The following is an 18,160-nucleotide window of genomic DNA, read 5'->3' as shown; positions in this document are numbered from 1 at the left end:
TGGATGTTGGCAATTTGATCTCTGGTTCCTCTGCCTTTTCTAAAACCAGCTTGAACATCAGGAATTTCACGGTTCATATATTGCTGAAGCCTGGCTTGGAGAATTTTGAGCATTACTTTACTAGCATGTGAGATGAGTGCAATTGTGCAGTAGTTTGAGCATTCTTTGGCATTGCCTTTCTTTGGGATTGGAATGAAAACTGATCTTTTCCAGTCCTGTCTCCACTGCTGAGTTTTCCAAATTTGCTGGCATATTGAGTGCAGCACTTTCTCAGCATCATCTTTCAGAATTTGGAATAGCTCAACTGGAATCCCATCACCCCCACTAGCTTTGTTTGTAGTGATGCTTTCTAAGGCCCACTTGACTTCACATTCCAGGATGTCTGGCTCTAGGTCAGTGATCACACCATCGTGATTATCTGGGTAGTGAAGATCTTTTTTGTACGGTTCTTCTGTGTATTCTTGCCAGCTCTTCTTAATATCTTCTGCTTCTGTTAGGTCCATACCATTTCTGTCCTTTATCGAGCCCATCTTTACATGAAATGTTCCCTTGGTATCTCTAATTTTCTTGAAGAGATCTCTAGTCTTTCCCATTCTGTTGTTTTCTTCTATTTCTTCACATTGATCGCTGAGGAAGGCTTTCTTATCTCTTCTTGCTATTCTTTGTAACTCTGCATTCAGATGTTTATATCTTTCCTTTTCTCCTTTGCTTTTCACTTCTCTTCCTTTCACAGCTATTTGTAAGGCCTCCCCAGACAGCCATTTTGCTTTTTTGCATTTCTTTTCCATGGGGATGGTCTTGATTCCTGTCTCCTGTACAATGTCACAAACCTCATTCCATAGTTCATCAGACATTCTGTCTATCAGATCTAGTCCCTTAAATCTATTTCTCACTTCCACTGTATAATCATAAGGGATTTGATTTAGGTCATACCTGAATGGTCTAGTGGTTTTCCCTACTTTCTTCAATTTCAGTCTGAATTTGGCAATAAGGAGTTCATGGTCTGAGCCACAGTCAGCTCCTGGTCTTGTTTTTGCTGACTGTATAGAGCTTTTCCATCTTTGGCTGCAAAGAATATAATCAATCTGATTTCGGTGTTGACCATCTGGTGATGTCCATGTATAGAGTCTTCTCTTGTGTTGTTGGAAGAGGGTGTTTGTTATGACCAGTGTATTTTCTTGGTAAACTCTATTAATAGTCTTTGCTCTGCTTCATTCCATATTCCAAGGCCAAATTTGCCTGTTACTCCAGGTGTTTCTTGACTTCCTACTTTTGCATTCCAGTCTCCTATAATGAAAAGGACATCTTTTTTGGGTGTTAGTTCTAAAAGGTCTTGTAGCTCTTCATAGAACCGTTCAACTTCAGCTTCTTCATCGTTAATGGTTGAGGCATAGACTTGGATTACTATGATATTGAATGGTTTGCCTTGGAAACGAACAGAGATCATTCTGTCGTTTTTGAGATTGCATCCAAGTACTGCATTTCAGACTTTTGTTGACCACGATGGCTACTCCATTTCTTCTGAGGGATTCCTGCCTGCAGTAGTAGATATAATGGTCATCTGAGTTAAATTCATCCATTCCAGTCCATTTCAGTTTGCTGATTCCTAGAATGTCGACATTCACTCTTGCCATCTCTTGTTTGACCAGTTCCAATTTGCCTTGATTCATGGACCTGACATTCCAGGTTCCTATGCAATATTGCTATTTACAGCATCGGACCTTGCTTCTATCACCAGTCACATCCACAGCTGGGTATTGTTTTTGCTTTGGCTTCATCCCTTCATTCTTTCTGGAGTTATTTCTCCACTGATCTCCAGTAGCATATTGGGCACCTACTGACCTGGGGAGTTTCTCTTTCAGTATCCTATCATTTTGCCTTTTCCTACTGTTCATGGGGTTCTCAAGGCAAGAATACTGAAGTGGTTTGCCATTTCCTTCTCCAGTGGACCACATTCTGTCAGATCTCTCCACCATGACCCGGCCATCTTGGGTTGCCCCACGGGCATGGCTTAGTTTCATTGAGTTAGACAAGGCTGTGGTCCTAGTGTGATTAGATTGACTAGTTTTCTGTGAGTATGGTTTCAGTGTGTCTGCCCTCTGATGCCCTCTTGCAACACCTAACATCTTACTTGGATTTCTCTTACCTTGGGCATGGGGTATCTCTTCTCGGCTGCTCCAGCAAAGCACAGCCATTGCTCCTTACCTTGGACGAGGGGTATGTCCTCACTGCCGCCCTTCCTGACCTTCTTGGTGAAGAAGTGAAGACTGGTTTGTACTAGGGATGGCGATGTAAGATAGGCACACTGACACGTTGCTAGAAAGATCGAAAAGGCTGCCACCACAGTCTTTCTGGAGCAAAACTTGCACTGTACATTAAGAATCGTAAAAATATTCCACCTCACTAATCTACTAATTTAACTTTTAGTAACTTACGAAACAATCAGTGGTGTAATCTAGAATGTTTGTTGTAGTCTTATTGATTAGTAGTAAGATTTTTTAAAGGAATCCCTAATTGCTTGCAGATTTTCCTGATACAGGCAAAGAAATAAAGGTGACAGTATATAAAGGATATATGTAAAAGAGGTATTCATTCATTGTTTGTGGTGTCCACCCCCCCCACCAAAAAAAAAGCCAAACAAACAGAATCTGGAAACAAATGAATACCTTTCATCAAGGGAATGGTTAAACACTAGTAACTGATGTCATGAAATATTACATGAACATAAAAAAAAGAAATCTAAACCATTGTCTTGGAGGATTTTTCATAATGCAGTGTTAAGTGATAAAAGCAAGATGAAAGGAAGAATTCATAACATGTTTTCATTAAGAACAAAGACAACTTGGCCATATATATGTATGTTTGTTTGATTATATTAAAATGTATGAATGTGGAAGCAAGCCAAAATATGTGTTTAGAAAATACAGCTATGATAAAATTAACATGTATAATATGTTCCTGTATATGGAAAATTATACAAATTTATGTGTATTTATTTGTAGCAAGATATTTGAAAGTTTACTGACACTTCTTTGGGTGGTAGGACTTAAGGTGATTATTGCTTTATTCCTTATTCTTTTGCATACTGCTTGATTTCTTTGTATAATGAGCATATGAAACATAACTTTTTTGTTGTGGAAAAAAAAGCTCTACTAGTGGAGGTATAAAAATGAGCAGAATCTGCTCACTGTTGTGATTTAGGAAGTAGGAAGCAGAGGAAAAACTGTGCTGCAAATGTATGAATGACCAGAGATGGCCTCTGTAGAGAAGTGTTAGATGAGGCTGAATCGAGGAAGGAGTTAAGGAGAAATGGTGGAGGCAGCTGCAGTGACTACACGGTTAGAGGTAGTTTGTGGGAGACGTGGGCTCTGAGAGCCTAGAACTGTTTGCATTCTGAGAGAAGGAATCTGGGCACTTAAGGACCACTGAGATGACAGCTCCAGCTCTGCTGGGTGCTGGGGAAGGTGTGAGTTGGGATGTTTTCAGGAAGCTTTCCTGTTGATTCCAGGCATGCAAGTTACCTGTGCCTGATGGCTAAGTTTCATGGTTCCCACTACCTACGCTTTCTCAAACAGCCTCTGCTCTGCCCTGCTTGTACTTCTGGACAATTGAGGCAGTAAGATGGGGGGAAAAAAAGCAGGAAGCTGATTCCTGACTCCTGAGTCTCCCCACCTCTTCCATCTTGGGGCCCTGGGGAGAGGAAACGAGTTCCCTTCTTACTGTCACACACTTTGTATTTGGCTTCCTTTATAGCACTTACTATAGTCTCTATAATATAATGTTATAGTCTCTATGATACAGTTTCTTTTTTGTTGTTAGTATCTGTAATTATCTTCAAAGTTCTTTACCATTACGGTCTGATATTGTAAGATGTAAAACTTAGGTTAAGCCCATTGTTGTTGGTTAGTTGCTAAGTCGTATCTGACATGACTGACTGACTAACACAGCACATCTGACTCTTTTGCAACCCCTTGCACTTCTGCCCACCAGGATCCTCTGTCCATGGGATTTCCCAGATAAGAATGCTGGAGTGGGTTGCCATCTCCTTCTCCAGGGGCTCTTCTGGACCCAGGAAGAGCATTGGCAGGTGGGTTCTTTACCACTGAGCCACCAGGGAAGCTCTTACACAGGGATTAATTTCAAAAGCTTGGTCATGATATGGTCAGCTAGGATGCTAATTACATACAGCTGAAGGGTCAGATAACAGTATCCGAAAGGACCACACTCCAGATGTAAGTGTCATAGGCCCTCCAGTTATCCACATCTCCATCAACAACAGATTGTTTCTAATTAGCATATTGATATTCAGAAATAGATTTCCATTTGCATAAAATGTAGCCTGTTGCTTAATGTGGGGGATATTAGAAAATGAACTGTCAGTTGTGAAATTAAGGTATTTAATATACAATGAATGTCTAGTAAACAGCATAAATAGGGTATTGAATCCAGCAATCTTGTGACTGCACCCTCAGGGACTGCACTTTAAAGTTCTGGTTTGTAGCCATGAACTCTAAACTCTGTCAGGGTATCCAGGGGACAGAATCTTGCCTCTTGAAACTTGTCATTGTCCAAAATGAGCCTTTCATGTAGTTAGTGATTAAAGCATTTGAAAGGGAGGAGAGTGGAGGCCTTTTTCAATCTACAGAAGTCATATGAATTTTATCCTAATACTTGCTTTTCTAACAAAATTTTAGTTAATAAACATCTATTGGTCTGACTTGGTTTTCACATAATCTACTGTCAGGAAATAGCTGACTCTCTCTACCAGAAACTTCTTTGAAGTGAAGTGAAGTGAAGTGAAGTGAAGTGAATTTGCTCAGTCGTGTCCGACTCTTTGTGACCCCATGGACTATAGCCTACCAGGCTCCTCAGTCCATGGAATTTTCCAGGCAAGAATACTGGAGTGGGCTGCCATTTCCTTCTCCAGAGGATCTTCCCAACCCAGAGATTGAACCCGGGTCTCCCACATTGCAGGCAGACGCTTTACTGTCTGAGCCACCAGGGAAACTTCTTTGGTGGCTACCATTTTCTATAAAAGACCCTAAGAGTTGTGCATATGGTCAATAGGTCAGTTTGTAGTAGTTGGCATCTTGTTTATGGTCTTCCTATTTCCTTAGAATGTGAACTCCTCATCTGGCTTATACACAGGAGCCTAGTGCAGGGGCTGCTATGGTACGTGTGTGGAAATAACTAACTTGTGAATCAGCTGGCTGTGCTTTCCAGGGCTCCTTCCTACCCTTCTCCAACCTTCTTGCTGAAAGTAATCAAAGAAGCAGGACCTTTTGATGCTATTCAGGGCACAACGCACAGCTTCATTGGGATCAGACAAGGAAAAGGGACTCTTTCTAGGCTGAGTTATGAATTTTATTCTTGGGCCCTTGGGAAACATGTATTGTGGCCACATATTTACCCAGACTTCTTTTTAGGAGTGGTTGTGACAGATTGGATAAGTGGAAATGAAATAGTGCAGTAATAAAAAGACTGGTCTTAGAATCAAACAGTCTACTTTTTTTTTTCTTTTAATGAATTTTTTATTGAAGGATAATTGCTTTTACAGAATTTTATTGTTTTCTGTCAAACCTCACCATGAATCAGCCACAGGTATACAAATATCACCTCTCTTTTGAAGGGAAGGTGAGATGTATGGAAAGAATAACATGGAAACTTACATTACCATTTGTGAAATAGCCAACAGGAATTTGCTGTCTGGCTCAGGAAACTCAAACAGAGGCTCTGTATCAACCTAGAGCAGTGGGATGGGATGGGTTGGGAGATGGGAGGGAGGTTCAAACAGTCTATTTTAACCCTGCTCCTCTACTTACTGGTATGATTGTGGGAAAGTTTCCTCATAAAATTGGTAGTGACTTAAAGGTTTGTTGGGAGAATTCTCAACAAAGGATTCTTTGTAGAGAAGAAAAGGAGATAATACATGTAAAATATTTAGAAAAGCGCCTGCCACGCCAGAGGTAAGCTCTGGGTGATAATTAGCGTTTCCTCCCATCAGCATTATTTATACCAGGTAGCACAGTTGTGAACACAGTGTTTGGGTACCAGGCAGATGCTCATTCCTCTAAGTGAGGGCTTTCAAACTGGGAAAAACACGGACTAATCTGGAGAGCCTGTTAAATATTTGGATTTTCAACCCTTGCCCCTGGAGACTGATTCAAAGTCTCTGATCTGTAGCCAGAGATTCCCCTCCGGTGATCCTTCTGTTAAGCGAAGTTGGGGAACACTGCTTTAAGTGAATAAGAAAATGAATTTCTAAGCACCTGCAATTATTTGGTTTAAAGCTGGCTTCTGATTAAGAAACCTGCCTGGGGCAGTCTTTGGTGCCTCAGGGCACCTTTTGGTTGGGAGAACTACTTTTCCACCTTAAAGAAATAAGAGTTTGGGCTTTGGACTCCAAAACAGTTGGGTTTGAATCTGTTACTGGAGTGTGACCTCCAGCCTTTCTTAACTTACATTTACTTATCTGTAAAATATAAACAACAACAGTTCCTCTCTTCCAGGATTCTTGTACGATTAAATGAAATTATTTTTCTATCATCTATCTACCTATCACAGTTCCTGTCCAGAGCAAAGTCTCAGTTCTTGCTTAGTCACTAAGTTGTGTCTTACTCTTTGTGACCCCATGGACTACAGCATACCATGCTCCTCTGTCCTCCACTGTCTCCCAGGGTTTGCTCAGATTCATGCATACAAGTTAAATAAGTAGGGTGCCAATATACAGCCTTGCTGTCCTCTTTTCCCAATTTCGAATCAGTCAGTTGTCCCATGTTTGGGTCTAACTGTTGCTTCTTGACCTGCATACAGGTTTCTCAGGGGAAGGTAAGGTGGTCTAGTACTCCCATCTCTTTAAGAATTTTCCAGTTTGTTGTGATTCTAAATCCTAAGTAGGATTAGTCATAATCTGTCTTCCCCTTCCTGTGTGGCTTGAGAAATTCCTCACCCTCCTGTTGATAATAACTGAAAGTTCTGGACAAAACTGAAAAACCAATGACCTAAAGGCATGAGAGAGTGAACAAAAGCAAGCAGGTTCTGGACAGGAGTAATCTACTCCTTAAAAACGGAGAAGGCAAGAACACCCCACTCCAGTACTCTTGCCTGGAAGATCCCATGGACGGAGGAGCCTGGTAGGCTGCAGTCCATGGGGTCGCTAAGAGGCGGACACGACTGAGCGACTTCACTTTCACTTTTCACTTTCATGCATTGGAGAAAGAAATGGCAACCCACTCCCGTATTCTTGCCTGGAGAATCCCAGGGGCAGGGGAGCCTGGTGGGCTGCTGTCTATGGGGTCACACAGAGTCCGACACGACTGAAGTGACTTAGCAGCAGCAGCAGATACCTTGAAAAAGGGAACTGCATGGACAAATTACTTATTTCAATAGTATTTAGTCTGAGGGCAGGCCAAAATTGGCATTGAGATGTAACTAAAACTCTGGCCTAAAGAAACAGAGGACAAATTCATGCAACAACAGCTATTGACGAAAAAGAGGAAATTCTGGAGAGTTTGTGACGTTAATGCCCAAGTTTGTTTTTTTTTTTATAAAATCTGCCCAAGTCTGACTAACTGTCAAACCATGCATGGGACAGATTCTAGCCAAAATATTAAAGAACTGAACTGAATTTTAAGGTAGTGTCCAAAAGGCAGTATTTTCAGTTTGACTCTGAGGTAGAAATTACTAGGCAGTCAGTATAGAACTCTGAAACCTTGTCTCGTTTTCAGTAAACATCCCACCCCATTAACCTAAATCTATACCCTTTGTCCCAGATTCCTGGAATGTGTCCTTGGTCTGATAAATTATCAGTACTCAGCTCCAGGAATTAACACAATTAACTTGTGTTCCATATGCCTGAGGGAAAAACAACTGCTAATCATCAATCTGAAGCCCATACAACTGGTCCATTGTAAAATGGCCAGGGGGCATGGGAAAGGGAGGTGACTTAATTTGAGGATCAAGATAAGCCATAAAGACTAAGTTAAGCATCCTGACCTTTAAACTTATTGGTTAAAAATGATGTATTTTAAGGACAGGAGCCAACCAAAAATGTACAGATTAATACTGGTAAAGATAGAAAACTACTAGTAATGCCTGACTCTTTACCCCCCTCAGTGTCTGCTGAGGGCTTTGTACTTTTCTTCTCTTTAATAAATCCGATTTGCTTGCTACCTTAACAGTTAGCATGTTCGTGAAATTCATTCTTCAGCTCCATGAACAAGAACACAGATTCCTGTTTCAACTCCAACCAAATAATTGCTTGCTAAAATAGAAAATTTTGCACTCTTCAGAAGAATATGAAAAAATTAAGTTTCTAAAACATAATACTTACAATGTCAAGGATACAATCCTAAATATTTTGACTTTTAAAGAACTGGAAACATGTAACCCTTTCTAAGAGAAAGGCAAACTCTGAGATGAACTAGATGTTAGAATTAGCAAAGATTTTAAAGTAGATATTTAACTATGCTTAAGGATATAAAGAAAAATATGTTTTCAATGAATGAAAATATAGAAAAATCTCAGCAGAAGGAAAAATCATTTGGATGTTGTAGAAATGAAATACAATGCCTGAAAATTTTGAAATGTTACTGAATGTGTTTAGCAATAGAATGTAGATGACGGAGGAAAGTTAGTTAACTTGAGGTAGATTAATAAAAATGATCAAATCTGAATCATAGAAAGAAAAAGATTGAAAAAATTGAATGGAGTCTCAGGGTCCTATGGAATGATGCAAAAATTTAACATAAGTAAAACTGAAGGCTCAGAAACAGAGGAGTAATGAAATAAATCCTAATTCTGATCCTCATGTGAGTAAATATAGCTGGGGTAAAGAAGGGGGCATGAAGAAATTTACCAGAATCTCACACTATAGGAAAAAATTCTTTTTAGATGTCTTCCTCTACTATCTATGAAAACTGTTCTAAGCTTTCAAAATGAAAATAGCATCTCTTATTTGACATACTGACTCTTTTTAAGGTTCTTTCTCCCTCCTCTTCCTCCTGCTTCTTCTTCTTCCCCTTTTCTTTCCTCTCTCTGCCCCCTGCTCTCTGCCTCCCGCTTCAGCAAATGCTTGTTGAGTTATTAAAATATTTTCTGGGAAACAAGAACTTTATCTAGTTCTTATTGCTAGCCTCCTACTGGAGAGTACCTATAAAACTCCCTTTCTTAGTTGTAAAGATTTAATGCATCTTGGGTTGAATTGGGGAGGGGTTGGCCTGAGCAGCATTTTTCTCTTGCCTACTAGACTTAATTGAGATCTGAAAGGTCAAAAGGAAAGGATCACCACTAGAGATTCACCCCAGCACCAGATTCTCTTTATGAGTTTGTCTACTCAGAAATGTGTGGAGCTGGGTTTCATGCATCCTGGGTGTAGATGTTATAGGTGCTGCTTTGGTTCTTTATAGGATTGATGAGAGGTTGCAGTTGTCTTAGCACCAACTCACCTCTGATCTATTGCTGTCAGAAGATTGCTTTACTCTCTGGCAATCCATCCATTTACTGGGCAACAGGAATGGTATTTTAAAATTTCAGTGGCTCATAATAGCTGTTCTAACAAAGTCTAAGGTTCCTATTTTGAGATCTAGGCTCCTTCTAGCTTTTAGACCATCTTAAGCTCTCAGCAACTCATTAATACCCCAGTTGCTTCATGTCTCCACATTTCTCCTCCCCCTCCCTTGTCTGTCTGATGGAGGTTTGCTGCTACTGCTAAGTTGCTTCAGTTGTGTCCGACTCTGTGCGACCCCATAGACGGCAGCCCACGAGGCTCCCCCTACCCCGGGACTCTCAAGGCAAGAACACTGGAGTGGGTTGCCATTTCCTTCTCCAATGCATGAAAGTGAAAAGTGAAAGTTAAGTCGCTCAGTAGTGTCCAAATCTTAGCGACCCCATGGACTGCAGCCTACCAGGCTTCTCCGTCCATGAGATTTTCCAGGCAAGAGTACTGGAGTGGGGTGCCATTGCCTTCTCCAATGGAGGTTTATTCAGCAATAAAATAACAAATGAATCAGAATCAAGTTCAGGTGTGACCTGTGAGAATCAACCCAGACAATCCCCGAGAAAATTAATGATTCTTTCCTTCATGCTACCATATTAAATCAATCTAAACAATTCCCCCCCTACATCCTATCATTTCTGAAATCAAGAGAACTTTATCACTGCTGGTATCTTATGATCACTGGTGACCAGGCAGGCAGCAGTCATAACGTAGTTATTTTTTATGCACATGCTTAAAGTTGGTTATTATATAAGGAAACATGACTGACAACTGTAAACCCTCATTGTCAACACACTATTTAAAGAAGACTTTCAAAGAAGGATCATGAATCTTATTTGTTTGAAATCTTTTGTTGACAACTTCTCCATAAAGTCAAGAAAAAAGCATGCAGATACTTGCAGAAAGAGTATCAGCAACTTGAAATAAAATCCTATTTTACATTGAAAGATGTAAACTTGAAAAGCTCTGACTCAAAAAATGATATTGAAAAGACAAATTTTGAATTGGAAGAAATTTCAGGAGTGTATTAATCAACTTATCTCATATTTTCCTTTCAATGTATATACAATATAAATATACAATATAAAATGGTACATTTAAAGGTCCTTTCAATAAGTATAAAATAAAGCTTTTATAATAAAGCATTTATATTGCTTATAAAGTGATAAGAAAGCATTATTATAATTTAAATGGTAGTAGTTTTTCTTAATGAGTCTTTAAATAATAGTACATTTTTACACTTCATAGTATCTTAGATTTGATAAGATAAAAAACTATTTTTGTATATTCTGTTATTGCACCTGTCCTCCAGATTGTTTCAAATCTACTGAAATCTGTTAGCTGTAAGCTTCTTAAAAGCCAAGTGATGCGATATATATATATATATAATACATCATATATTTAAATACATATATGTGATGATATATAGGCTATACCATCATATATGTAAAACATATATGTGATGATATATAGGCTATCCATCCAATTATCTACCTACCCCTCTATGTATGCATGCTGCTGCTGCTGCTAAGTCACTTCAGTCGTGTCTGACTCTGTGCAACCCCATAGAAGGCAGCGCACCAGGCTCCCCTGTACCTGGGATTCTCCAGGCAAGAACACTGGAGTGGGTTGCCATTTCCTTCTCCAAAGCAGGAAAGTGAAAAGTGAAAATGAAGTCGCTCAGTCATGTCCAACCCTTAGCGACCCCATGGACTACAGCCCACCAGGCTCCTCCGTCCATGGGATCTTCCAGGCAAGAGTACTGGAGTGGGGTGCCATGAAGTAGGCTATTAGGTATATAGAAGACTTTTATAAATTTTTCTTGAAATAAACTAAATTATAAAGGAGATCAAGAGTTGACAAAGCCAGCATAAAAAGATCAAACGGGTTGGAAGCAGTCCTAGGTCAAAAGTGTGCATTTCTCCTTGGCTAATCCTCTCTTTCACTTTTTGTTTAGATTAGCATTGCATTGAAAGTCTATTATATTATCTCCACACTCAGAACACTTGATTCTAAGACTGACTCTAGGAAGGGTCCAGTAGTGACTATGAAAAAAGTGTAAATAGGAGAGGCTATTTGTGAGTGGCTATGTAGCCACGTGGTTGAGATAGATGGTCAGTACCCAGAGTGGTGCAGGACCAGTGAGGAAGAAGGACAGTTCTGAGAGATACTGGGCTTATATATACAGTCCTCAAATACTATTTGCATATTTTCCCTTTTACACATTTTTAAAATGACCTCAAAGACGTGATTAATTGCAAAAAAGTGCAATTTCTAGTATTTTCTAAACATTGACATTTGAATATAAAACTACTATATTACTTTTTTAAATTATCCAGTGGAATCTAATTATCATAATGATTGAATATCCACTAGTTTAAATATATATAATTATGCTCTGAAGTTTGGAAACTTTTGTTGTAATTTTCCTTGTCTCCTTGAACTTAAGTTTCCAATTTTAGGAAGTACAGTATAAAAAAATTCTATCAAATGACAATTAATTGTACTTACTACTTTAAAATGTATAGGCATCCTATTTATCCAAATCAAATATACATTCAGAAAGGATAGGGAAAATAAATATATTGTTAATTTTACTTCACTTTTGCCACATTATATATTTGATAAAATACTTTTTTGGTATACTTATATATTTATTTTTCACATTCTTTTCCCTTAGAGGTTACTAAAAATACTTTTGTTTTATCTTGTGGCTTAAATAGTTTTTCATCTAAAGTTTGGAGTAGAAAATTTAGCTCATTAATGACCAACATAGGGCTTACTTAGAGAGCATATGCACATTGTTAAACTGATGAACTTAATCAGACTTACTTTATCTCAGAAGATGTCTAACTTCATTTTTTTTTTTAATTAAAATATTTTTAGGTCATTATAGACTCACAGAAAGTTCCAAAAGCAGTAGAGAGAGATCTCAGGCATACTTCATCCAGTTTCTCCCAGGGGTTACATTTACATATCAAACCCAGAAACGTTAGATTGTTTGTTATAGTCACAAATCTTTAAGGCTGTGCTGTTATTAGTTAATTTTTCATTTAGATTGGGTAATTTCTACTGTTTTGTGTTTTAGTCAACTGATTTTTTCACCTGTCCTCTCCAAGTCATTTGCTGCTGATTTCAACATTGAGCTTTTAAAATCTCAGCTACTGGTTTTTTCAGTTCTAAAGTTTCCATTTGGTTCTTTTTTATATCTTCTATTTCTTTGCTGAAACTTGCTATTTCTTAAAATTTGTTTAAATCAGGTTTGTAATTGCTAATTGAAATGTTTTTATCATGGCTGCTTTAGAATCTCTCAGATAATTCCACCACCTGTGTCATCTTTGTGTTGGGGTATATTGATTTTCTTAACTAATTTGAGTTAAGATTTTCCTAGTTTGTGGTATGATGATTGAGTTTTATGTATTCTGTACATTTCGAGTGTTGTGTCATGAGATGCTGGATTTTATTTAAATATTTTGTTTGAGCAGACCTCCTCTGACACCATGCTGGTGGGCAAAGGTGGACACCACTATGAGATGCAGTAGATGTCTACGTTCCGTGAACACTCTGGGATAGGGTGCCTCACCACTGTTGGGCAGGGGTGGATGTTTAAGCTTCCCATGTTGCCTCCAGTGGGAGCTCTTTTTACCACTGGGTGATGGTAAACGCCATGGGTTCCTGCTTAGCTTTGTCTGACACCACCCTGACAGTAGGGAGGTACATCTTGGGAGTGAGGATCTAGCTCAACTTTTTTCATAGTGTCTGCCTGGAGTAGAAAGCAGGTTTTGGAGATTTTTTTTAACCCTGTACCTGTATGTTTCTGGTTTCTCTGGTGCTCAGTCTAGAATATATAGAAGGCAAACAGAAAAAGTAGGGAAATTATCATTGTGCAATTCCATAGATTGCAAGGTCCCTCACTGGTCTGCCTTCTCTCTTCCTTTCAGAGTCTACTTATTTGCTTTTTATATAATGTCTTGAAGTTTTAGTTGTACTTAGTTGGAGGAATATAGAGAAGTGTGTCTACTCCATCTTTTCCTAGAATTGTATATCTCTCTGACTTTATTTTTAAATTAAATAAATGTATCAATAAGTAGATTTTTCAAGTATATAATAGACATTCTGAAGAAAAAGTATGAAATTCATCTTATAAAAATGATTACTAAAATATTAGTTCTATATTTAAATTTTTTGATTTAATATGTCTAATTTATCTATTTTGTACTAAGATATACAAACAAAATAATTCAATATATAGTTTCTCATTACTTAATTTGTAACAATATAGTATAATGTATAGGTAAAATTATTTCACAAAAATTAGAGATTATTATAATAGTCATGGCATTACTTAGGTAAATGTGTGGGCATGTGCATTATGTTGTATGTGTGTATGTGTCATAGTTTGGTGTCTGTGTTTTAGCTATAATTAAATTATATTCAGGTACACACATAAGTAAGTAATAACCCCATCATTTTAGTTTAACACTATGATCAAAGTTTCTACATATGAAAAAAAAAGAAAGGTATATAAACCTCTGAGAATGAATCAGTCTGGCAGTAGCATAGTTTTTTATAACTAACAGGTAGAAATATTAAACTTTTCATAAGATGAAGATAGAATAAATATTTTAAAATATGACTAGATAAAATAGTTTTAAACTTCCCTGATGGCTCAGCTGGTAAGAATCTGCCTGCAATGTGGGAGACCTGGGTTCGGTCCTTGGTTTGGAAACATCTCCTGGAGAAGGGAAAGGCTACCTGCTCCAGTATTCTGGCCTGAAGAATTCCATGCACTGTATAGTCCATGGGGTCGCACAGAGTTGGACACAACTGAGTGACTTTCCCTTTCACTATTTAATAATATACACCAATTTCTGAAAGAAATCTTATAGGGGTTTATGTGAGGGTTTTATCTAATCCACCTTGCAAAATATGGAATCCTAAGAAACATTCTACTTAACGTTTAAGAGATCTGTGTCACAAACCCATTCTGTTTTGGCTGATAGTGCATTTTATTGTCTGATGCAGGCTGCGTTTTCCCCAGCTTATAACATGTCTTAGGGATGAGGCTATAGAATAGCTGAAAAAAGTGCTTATATTTAAATATAGAAAAAGAAGGGACCACTTTTTTGTCTTCAGTATTTCCTACAGATATTCTTTTTACCTTGCTGTCAACAGATTCTCCCTCATGAATCCCCCCTCCCTCATGAATCCTTTGATAACAGTCAGGAAATAGAAGAAGTAAAGTCATTAAGCAAAAATTATCAATTTACTCCCCTGTTATTTCATTTTACTTTTATTATCATTAGCCCCACCTTATTGTATATGTGCATTTAGAATCTGGTGCGCACAAGATTTTGTTTGTGCCCTCCAAGTGTCTCTGGAGGGTATGAGCTTTGATTTTAAATGTGATTGCTCCTGTTCTTCCACCTTATTGCAGCGTCTCCCTGTCCTTGGGCATGGGGTATGTTTCTTTCGGTGGGTTCCTACGTCCTCCTCTTGATGGTTGCTCAGCATCTAGCTCCTCTCAGGAGAAGATGAGCAAACGTCCTTCTACTCTGCCATGTTGTGAAATGCCCACTTTCAGTGACACCCTTGTGCTGTGAACTGGGGCAATCACCACATCTCTTAGGGTTTTAGTTTTTTCCCAGAATTCTTCATGACATGGGGAAAGGCAAATTTTTCTTAGGCAGGACATCGAACACTACCTCTCAGAGCTCACTGTCTTCCTTTTAAAATGGAACTAATACTGAATGCTCTGCAGGCCGTGGAGCTAGGTCAAAGTGCTCTTCATTTTTAATGCCCACTTTCATTCTTATCAGAAGTACATAAAAAGAAGAAAGGACTGGAAGTCATAAGAACTTAGAGTGTCTTGCAGAGTCATGAACAAAGGTCCTCTCCCCTGATAATCTTTATAATGGGGCTGGGGAATGAGGCCTTGGCTTACTTTCCATAAAGTGAGAAAGGGGCCATTGGTGAATCCAGGTACATTCTCAGGCAAATCCTTCTCAGGAAAAGGTATGAGTGCAGTCTGAGAACCTGGAACTTATTTTCTTGAAACTATAGTGGGGTACTTCCCTGATGGTACAGAGGATAAGAATCTGCCTGCCAATGCAGGGGACACAGGCTTGATCCCTGGTCCAGGAAGATTCTACATGATACAGAGCACCTAAGCCCGGGCCCCACAGCTACTGAGCCTGTGCCCTAGCGCCCGTGAGCTGCAACTGCTAGAGCCCGTGCTCCCCAAGACGAGAGGCCAGCACAGTGAGAAGTCCGTGCACCGCAGCCAAGAGCGGCCCTGGCTCGCCACAGCCAGAGAAAGTCCGTGGGGAGCCACGAAGACCCAGAGCAACCAAAAAGAAAGAAAAGGAGAAAGAGAAACTGTCAGGGGGATTCTGGCTCAGGATGGTGACATAGAGGAACTCCAGATCTACAGCTCCGTGTAGAACAAATTCTCCTGGACAAAACCTAAACGCTGGCGACACATCAGGGAAAGGAGAGAAGGCCAAGTGGAAGCAGGGAGGACGGGCTGGACACAGTCCAGTCCTAACACCTCGCCCCTGCCATGCTGTGACGGTTAATAACACTGCAGCCCATGTTTGAAAGGAACTTGGAGAGTGGATCTTGAAATAGCTCATCAGAGAAAAAGAAATTTTGTACCTATATGTGGCGATGGGTGTGAACTGATTGTGGTGATCATCTTGCAGTATATACACATATTGAATTATTTACATCGTACGCCTGAAGCTAATGTAATGTTATGTCAATTTTACCTCATTAAAAAAAAAAAAAAAGAATGCCCAGACATCTATAGGGATTCCCACAATCCTTGGAAAGCTCTCCAAGGGCTACGAGAGTCTGCTTTGACTCTATCTGCTCAGATCAATGGTCTGGTGTATGGACCTTGGGATGCGAGAGGGAAAAAGAGAGCTGATGTGATATCAGAGCCCTCGGAAGAGTGCCTCTTTAAACAACTGTTAAATTAGCAGTGTGCTCGGTGATAACCCCGACACAAAAGTTGTGAGAGGACACATGCCGAGTTTGAAAACTTAGAATTGCTTTTTTTCATGTTGGTTAGAATAATCATACATTCTGTTTTTGTGCACTCTTGCTTATTTCTCAAATTTTGACTCTTTTCATTAAAATTGTATGGGGTAATCACCTATTGATAGAGGTTTAAAATTAGCTGGAAGGGTACAAGGGTCACTAATTGGATTAATGTATTCAAACAATGAAGCTCTCTCAGGGCTAAAATACTGCCCTATGCTCCCTTTCTCCTGAGACAAGCCTGATTTTTGTTGATAACATTAGCATTTGTGCATAAAGGAGACCAAAAAAAAAAAAAAAAAAACCTCACAAGTTGCTTGTCCAGCAGTTAGAGAAATCCTTAGGATTTTTATACTTAAAATGAAGATCTATTGGTTAGGGATTATTAAAATTGTAAAACTCAGAGACTGGGAGCTGATGATGCATAACATCCCTGAGTAGAAAAGAGTGAACGGATATTATCATTGCATCTGAAGGATAGGGTAGGAATTTTATGTCAGGACCTACAGGCATTTTATCAGCTTCCCAGTCCTCCTTGACTCCTTTCATTCAGGCCCAGTGTGGTTAGTTTGTAACTTGTCACTTCCCATCTTTGCAAAGTCTGATGAGAAGCTAATCAAAACATTTTAAGGAGATGTAAAAAGGAAGTTATATGGAGTAAAGTCTGTGCAGCGAAGAGCTAGGGTGGTCCTCACTGAAGTTACCCATGGCCCATTCACCTGCTTGGCTCTGTATCCAGTCGAGGAGGACCACTTGGGGAGCTGTATTTCTTTCTACCTTGGAGGAACCCTTCTGAGTCAGGAAGTGGATGGTGGAGTACTTGCTTCTTTTATTTAGAGTATTCCCAGTCTTCCATTTACAATTTTGTTTGGTTCTTCATGAAAAATTCCTTTGGATAACTACAGTTTATGCCAGAAGAAGAAACTGTGCTTGTTTTCATATGTTATGGTTAATTAAATTGATTCTAATCAGTAAGTTTGCACATTTGAACTTAATTTTGGAGATTTTTTCAGTAAGCCCATAGTAGTGATGGGCTTTAAATGGAGGGTTTATGGAGATATCTTTTAATGGCCTTGATGTAAAGCACCAAGAAAATTTATAATATTTTTAATGGAGAATGAATAAGCAGGGGAGCAGAACATAAGATAGTTTTTAAGTGTTTAGAGACCTTGAATTTTTGTTTGCTTTGCAAAGTCTGTTAGTCGCCCCTGACAAGAAGCCTGCAGATTCAAGTGTCTGCAATTGCCTGTCCCTTCAGAAAAGCTGCTCTCTGTGGGGCTCCTGATCTGGCCTGATGCAGGCAGGGGAAGGGATTATGTTTTATCCCCATTGAATGGATGGATCTTTAGTCTTTAGTTCTCAATATATACTGTCCCAAGACAACAAAATATGCTTCACCATTTTGATCATGTGGCCTTTGGCAGGAAAGAGTCTACATGTGACTCTGGGACAAAGTCAAAATGTTCTAAACGAAGTGGCCTTCATTTAAAGCTGTTTGGTTAGGCTTGGTGGGCAAAGACTCAGTTCCACTAAGCCACAGAAACTTAGGCCTCTAGTGACGTTCAGTGTTCCATCAACATTTCATAGTTGTGATTTCCTTGCAACTGGAGTGATTTTTTT

At 39.1% G+C, this 18,160-nt stretch overlaps 1 long non-coding RNA gene across 1 annotated transcript in view; it reads left to right on the top strand.

Annotated features, from left to right (window-relative positions):
• Positions 1-18,160, top strand: part of LOC123328858 — a 55,197-nt gene that overhangs the window by 24,395 nt on the left and 12,642 nt on the right. The gene's annotated exons all lie outside the window — the stretch shown is intronic.

This window comes from Bubalus bubalis, chromosome 13 (assembly GCF_019923935.1).
Source record: "Bubalus bubalis isolate 160015118507 breed Murrah chromosome 13, NDDB_SH_1, whole genome shotgun sequence".
Classification (NCBI taxonomy): domain Eukaryota; kingdom Metazoa; phylum Chordata; class Mammalia; order Artiodactyla; family Bovidae; genus Bubalus; species Bubalus bubalis.
This window is presented reverse-complemented; position numbering and strand designations above follow the sequence as displayed.